We start from the raw sequence: 7,500 nt of genomic DNA, 5'->3' as shown, positions 1-7,500 counted from the left end.
CCCTGCCTGGGGTGCACTTTACATAAAACCGGCCTGTCTTTTCCTGGAGGTCTCGTACTTCCAGAGCTCCGACGGGGGGGCGTAGTCTGGATTTTATATGCCCACCCAGAGCGAGTCTGAGTGGGACTCACGACGGTCTGATCAATGGTAGGGGGTGCTCTGTGTTTTGCACCACCACACTTGCCCTCTTCCATACAGCCCCGAAGGCCCGTTTTAGGACCGTCTTCCCTCCAGGTCGAGCTCCAGGGGGTGTCGGGCGAATCTGACTCTGGCCCAGGACGGGCCACCCTCCCTGGGCTGGCCAGGGAGGTCTGAGACCATGGGGCTTTGAACCCACGTCACGCCATTGGACTTAGTCGATTTTTCTCAATTTTTTTGGCACCAGAGCCGGACCCCGCCACGTGCGCCGGGCTCGTGCCCAGGAAAGATGCACCCTGCCTGGGGTGCACTTTTCAGAAAACCAGCCTGTCTTTTCCTGGAGGTCTCGTACTTCCAGAGCTCCGACGGGGCGTAGTCTGGATTTTATATGCCCACCCAGAGTGAGTCTGAGTGGGACTCACGACGGTCTGATCGCTGGTAGGGGTCCTCTGTGTTTGCCACCACCACGCTTCCCCCTCTCTCATACATCCCCGAAGGCCCGTTTTAGGACCGTCTTCGCTCCAGGCGGAGCTCCAGGGGTGGCGGGCGAATCTGAATCTGGCCCAGGACGGGCCACCCTCCCTGGGCTGGCCAGGGAGGTCTGAGGGCATGGAGCTTTGGAACCACACCACGTTATTGGACTCTGTCTATTTTTTCCCCCAAACTTTGGCACCAGAGCCGGACCACCACACCATGTGCGCTGGGCTCGTGCCCAGGAAAAGATGCACCCTGCCTGGGGTGCACTTTTCAGAAAACCAGCCTGTCTTTTCCTGGAGGTCTCGTAACTTCCAGAGCTCCAGCGCGGCGTAATCTGGATTTTTACATGCCCACCCAGAGTGACTCTGAGTGGGACTCACGACGGTCTGATCGCTGGTAGGGGGTCCTCTGTGTTTGCCACCACCACGCTTCCCCTCTCTCATACATCCCCGAAGGCCCGTTTTAGGACCGTCTTCGCTCCAGGCGGAGCTCCAGGGGTGGCGGGCGAATCTGAATCTGGCCCAGGACGGGCCACCCTCCCTGGGCTGGCCAGGGAGGTCTGAGGGCATGGAGGTTTGGAGCCACCGCACATTTTTTGTACTTTGTCGTTTTTCGAGATCTGGGCTTCAGAGTCGAGCCCAGGCTCCGTTTCAAGGTGGGCATTGGGCTTCGTTCTTGCCCAGGAGACCCGCACCCTGCCTGGGATGCACTTTTCAGAGAAACCGGGCCGCCTTTTCCTGGAGGTTCTCGTGTTTTTCAGAGCTCCACCACAGCAGAGATTGAATCCTCTTCCCCAGCCAGAGTGCACCCTCTCTGGCTTGGGTGAGTGCCTTGAGTGCCCTGGAGGTCCGAACCAACAGCACGTTTATGGACTTTGTCTATTTTTCCAAATTCGACTCCAGAGTCAAGCCGGCCAAGGGGCTCTCTGAAGGCCCCTCTCTCCCTCCCTCATCCTCTACAAGAGCCCCATGGTCCGTTTTAGGACCGTCTTCGCTCCAGGCGGAGCTCCAGGGGTGGCGGGGGAAATCTGAGTCTGGCCCAGGACGGGCCACCCTCCCTGGGCTGGCCAGGGAGGTCTGAGGGCATGGAGGTTTGGAGCCACCGCACCTTTTTGTACTTTGTCGTTTTTCGAGATCTGGGCTTCAGAGTCGAGCCCAGGCTCCGTTTCAAGGTGGGCATTGGGCTTCGTTCTTGCCCAGGAGACCCGCACCCTGCCTGGGATGCACTTTTCAGAGAAACCGGGCCGTCTTTTCCCTGGAGGTTTTCGTGTTTTTCAGAGCTCCACCACAGCAGAGATTGAATCTGCTTCCCCAGCCAGAGTGCACCCTCTCTGGCTTGGGTGAGTGGTGCCTTGAGTGGCCAGGGCCAACATCACCCACGGGCATCGGGCTTTATTCGTGCCCATGAGACCCGCACCCTGCCTGGGATGCACTTTTCAGAGAAACCGGGCCGTCTTTTCCTGGAGGTTTCGCGTTTTTCCAGAGCTCCACCACAGCAGAGATTGAATCTGCTTCCCCAGCCAGAGTGCACCCTCTCTGGCTTGGGTGAGTGCCTTGAGTGGCCAGGGCCAACATCACCCACGGGGCATCGGGCTTTATTCGTGCCCAGGAGACCCGCACCCTGCCTGGGATGCACTTTTCAGAGAAATCGGGCCGTCTTTTCCTGGAGGTTTCGCGTTTTTCCAGAGCTCCACCACAGCAGAGATTGAATCTGCTTCCCCAGCCAGAGTGCACCCTCTCTGGCTTGGGTGAGTGCCTTGAGTGGCCAGGGCCAACATCACCCACGGGCATCGGGCTTTATTCGTGCCCATGAGACCCGCACCCTGCCTGGGATGCACTTTTCAGAGAAATCGGGCCGTCTTTTCCTGGAGGTTTCGCGTTTTTCCAGAGCTCCACCACAGCAGAGATTGAATCTGCTTCCCCAGCCAGAGTGCACCCTCTCTGGCTTGGGTGAGTGCCTTGAGTGGCCAGGGCCAAAATCACCCACGGGGCATCGGGCTTTATTCGTGCCCAGGAGACCCGCACCCTGCCTGGGATGCACTTTTCAGAGAAATCGGGCCGTCTTTTCCTGGAGGTTTCGCGTTTTTCCAGAGCTCCACCACAGCAGAGATTGAATCTGCTTCCCCAGCCAGAGTGCACCCTCTCTGGCTTGGGTGAGTGCCTTGAGTGGCCAGGGCCAACATCACCCACGGGGCATCGGGCTTTATTCGTGCCCAGGAGACCCGCACCCTGCCTGGGATGCAGATCGGTTTGTGTGAGTCCTGGTTGGGTGAGCGTTACCCTTCTACATCACCCCCAAGGCCCGTTTTAGGACCGTCTCGGCTCCGGGCGGACAGCCGGGGGGCAGGGGGCGAATCTGCCTCCGGCCCGGGTCGGAGCTCCCTCCCCGGGGCCGTGCGTGGAGACCCGTCGCGCCCGGAGCTCCCGTGCAACCCCACGTTTTGGACTTGGGTTTTGGAGCGAGCGAGCGGGGTCGAACCCCGGGGGCCGAGCCGCCACGGAGTCCCCGAGCCCCGGGGACGAAGCCCCGGGAGCGAGGTCCCTCCGTGGAGGCGCGAGCCCCCAGGGCCCGGCCGCCCGCCCGGGGAGGAGAGCGCACGCTCCCCTACCCCTCAAAACCCACGTGGCTGGTTGCAGCAGACCCTGTGCACCGGAGGTTCCTCCAGGAGCGCGGGGCTGGGTGCTCTAAGCCCAAGTCATACAGGCAACCATGCCTCCCCGGGACTCCCCCTGCGAGCGGCGGCTGTTTGAAGGACGGTAACCCCACTGCACGGGGCTTCAAACGACCGTAGCTCGCCGAAGGCGGCTCCGATCGACGCCAAATTTTTATGGGCTGGAGAACGGGACGAGACCTTTCGAATGAGACCGCCCCCAGCCCCGTGGGCCCCCGGGGGCCCGAGATACGGGCCCCCAAAGCGCCCCGGAAGCGGAAAAACGCAAATATCTCGCCGAAAACTCGACGTGCCCGGCCGAGGCCGGGCTCATTCGAACCGTCTCGCCGAGCTGAACGCGTCCATATGCGTTTCGTCGTTTTTGGTCGAGTATTCGCGGAGATATCGGCCGAAAACCCTCGGCCGCGCTCTGAAATGGCGCCCGCCGATGACGTCACGATCCCGGGAGAAAATCGCCCGTATCTCCGCGACGCGAAGGCCCAGAGAGCTCAAATTTGGGTGGCGAGGTCCCACGGGGGCCCTCGCTCGAACCAGGGCGGCGGCGGGCCCCGGGGACGCCCCCTACCGGATCGCCGTTCGCCGGGACCCCCGACTTTGAACGGCTATAACTCGGGGACCCGGGCGAGTTGGACCTCGTGGGTGGGCTCTTTCGAAAGGCCCCGTCCGGCACTACGGTCGATTCGAGTTTGGGGAAGATTGGCCCAGGGGTTCGCGAGATATAAGCCAAAAAACGCCGCGCCTTTGACCGGGCCTAACTCCCTGACCCCGAGGCCCCCGGGGACGCGGGTGGCCTCTTTGGATAGGGCCCCTCGAGGCCTACGGAAGACCCGAGTTTGAAATTTTTTCGCCCGGCCGTCTTCGAGATATCGGCGAAAAACGGAATCTTCCCGTCCGGTGGGTGGGTGTGGGTGTCTCCGGGGGGCGGGGAGACTTCCAGGACCCCGGGGGGGGGGCCACCTGGCCGTGCCCGAGGACGGTGCACCTCCCTGGGTGTGCCGTCAGAGCCTCCGGGGCCCCGGAAGTCCCCGCCCGCTGCACGTTTTCGGACTTTGAGGGATTTTCGGGCCCGGAAAAGGGCCCCGAATTCGAACGCACGTAGCTCGGGGACCCGGGGGCCCAGAGACACCGGACTCGGGTCAAGTGTGGCGTCCCGGCGGGCCCCTCGCAAAGAGCCCGCCCCCGAGCTCCGGGGCCCCCGGGTCCCGGAGAAAAGGGGCCCGACGTGTCGGGGGGGCGCCCGGGAAGGAAAGGTCCCAGGGGCCCGGGGGAGGCGGGTTCCGAGAGGGCCCGTGGGGAGCCCCCGACACCCGAAAGGGCGAGCCGCTGGGACCTCCCCTCTCCGAGATACGGGCCGTTTTCTCCGAAAGTCGCCCGCGCGTAACGGGGCCCATCTCGGGACCGGGAGGTCCCAGCGGCTCGCGGCGGCGGGTGCGGGGCCCGCTCTCGGGGACCTTGCTCCTCCCGCCGTCCCGAGCCACGGGGACCTTCCGGTCCCGAGATACGGCCACTTCCTGTCCAGCTTTGACCGGGTGTAACTCGAAAAGTAAGCCGAGTTGGGGCTCCACACTCGGGGCTATTGGGGGCCTCTGGGAGGGCCCCACACGCCGGGTGTATGGGGCCCCAACTCGGCTTGGTTCCGGAGATATGGCCCTTTAAAGTTTCAACTTTGACCGGCTGTAACTCGAAAAGTGAGCCGAGTTGGGGCTCCACACTCGGGGGTATTGGGGGCCTCTAGGAGGGCCCCCCACGCCGGGTGTATGGGGCCCCAACTCGGCTTGGTTCCGGAGATATGGCCCTTTAAAGTTTCAACTTTGACCGGCTGTAACTCGAAAAGTGAGCCGAGTTGGGGCTCCACACTCGGGGGTATTGGGGGCCTCTAGGAGGGCCCCCCACGCCGGGTGTATGGGGCCCCAACTCGGCTTGGTTCCGGAGATATGGCCCTTTAAAGTTTCAACTTTGACCGGCTGTAACTCGAAAAGTAAGCCGAGTTGGGGCTCCACACTCGGGGGTATTGGGGGCCTCTAGGAGGGCCCCCCACGCCGGGTGTATGGGGCCCCAACTCGGCTTGGTTCCGGAGATATGGCCCTTTAAAGTTTCAACTTTGACCGGCTGTAACTCGAAAAGTAAGCCGAGTTGGGGCTCCACACTCGGGGGTATTGGGGGCCTCTAGGAGGGCCCCCCACGCCGGGTGTATGGGGCCCCAACTCGGCTTGGTTCCGGAGATATGGCCCTTTAAAGTTTCAACTTTGACCGGCTGTAACTCGAAAAGTAAGCCGAGTTGGGGCTCCACACTCGGGGGTATTGGGGGCCTCTAGGAGGGCCCCCCACGCCGGGTGTATGGGGCCCCAACTCGGCTTGGTTCCGGAGATATGCCCGTTTGAAGTTGCAACTTCTACCCAGTCTAATAATCCCAAAATAATAATTAAATAAAAAAAAAAATAATAATAAAAATAAAAATAAGCCGAGTTGGGGCTCCACACTCTGGGCCTGGGGGGCACCACTAGGAGATCCCCCTGTGCCCAGAGCGTGGAGCCCCGAATCGGCTTTCCACACCACTCACACCGGTTTCTGACTACCTTAAGAGAGTCATTGTTAGTCGCGCAGTTTACCCGACTCTGGGAACCGGGGCTTTGGGCTTGGGGGAGACCCACCGCTCGCCCCCTAACACGTCGGGGGGGACCAGGGGGCACCCGCCTGGACCCCCTCAGCCCCACTTCGGAGAACCAGAACGCTGGCCAGGGACCCCCACGGCGGTTGAAGTTTGAACTTCTACCCGGTGCATCCCGAAAAATTGAAAAAATAAAATAAAATAAGATAATAATAATAATAATAATAATAATTTTAAAAAAAATAAGCCGAGTTGGGGCTCCACACTCTGGGCCTGGGGTGGACCACTAGGAGATCCCCCTGTGCCCAGAGCGTGGAGCCCCAACTCGGCTTTCCACACCACTCACACCGGTTCCTGCCTACCTTAAGAGAGTCAAAGTTACTCCCGCAGTTTACCCGACTCTGGGAACCGGGGCTTTGGGCTTGGGGGAGACCCACCGCTCGCCCCCTAACACGTCGGGGGGACCAGGGGGCACCCGCCTGGACCACCTCCTGCCCGACTCGGAGAACCAGAGCTCTGGCCAGGGGACCCCCACGGCGGTTGAAGTTTGAACTTCTACCCGGTGCATCCCGAAAAATTGAAAAAATAAAATAAAATAAGATAAAAAAAAAAATAATAATAATAATAATAATTTTAAAAAAAAAATAAGCCGAGTTGGGGCTCCACACTCTGGGCCTGGGGTGGACCACTAGGAGATCCACCTGTGCCCAGAACATGGAGCCCCAACTCGGCTTTCCACACCACTCACACCGGTTCCTGCCTACCTTAAGAGAGTCAAAGTTACTCCCGCAGTTTACCCGACTCTGGGAACCGGGGCTTTGGGCTTGGGGGAGACCCACCGCTTGCCCCCTAACACGTCGGGGGGACCAGGGGGCACCCGCCTGGACCACCTCCTGCCCGACTCGGAGAACCAGAGCCCTGGGCAGGGACCCCCATCGCCGTACCCCCTCCTGCCCGACTCGGAGAACCAGAGCCCTGGGCAGGGACCCCCACCGCCGTACCCCCTCCTGCCCGACTCGGAGAACCAGAGCCCTGGGCAGGGACCCCCACCGCCGTACACCCTCCTGCCCGACTCGGAGAACCAGAGCCCTGGGCAGGGACCCCCACCGCCGTACACCCCTCTGCCCGACTCGGAGAACCAGAGCCCTGGGCAGGGACCCCCACCGCCGTACCCCCTCCTGCCCGACTCGGAGAACCAGAGCCCTGGGCAGGGACCCCCACCGCCGTACCCCCTCCTGCCCGACTCGGAGAACCAGAGCCCTGGGCAGGGACCCCCACCGCCGTACACCCTCCTGCCCGACTCGGAGAACCAGAGCCCTGGGCAGGGACCCCCACCGCCGTACACCCCTCTGCCCGACTCGGAGAACCAGAGCCCTGGGCAGGGACCCCCACCGCCGTACACCCTCCTGCCCGACTCGGAGAACCAGAGCCCTGGGCAGGGACCCCCACCGCCGTACACCCTCCTGCCCGACTCGGAGAACCAGAGCCCTGGGCAGGGACCCCCACCGCCGTACACCCCTCTGCCCGACTCGGAGAACCAGAGCCCTGGGCAGGGACCCCCACCGCCGTACACCCCTCTGCCCGACTCGGAGAACCAGAGCCCTGG

This window comes from Pimephales promelas, chromosome 2, assembly GCF_988280905.1.
Source record: "Pimephales promelas chromosome 2, fPimPro1.hap1.1, whole genome shotgun sequence".
Lineage (NCBI taxonomy): Eukaryota > Metazoa > Chordata > Actinopteri > Cypriniformes > Leuciscidae > Pimephales > Pimephales promelas.
Note: the sequence above shows the minus strand (reverse complement) of the source record.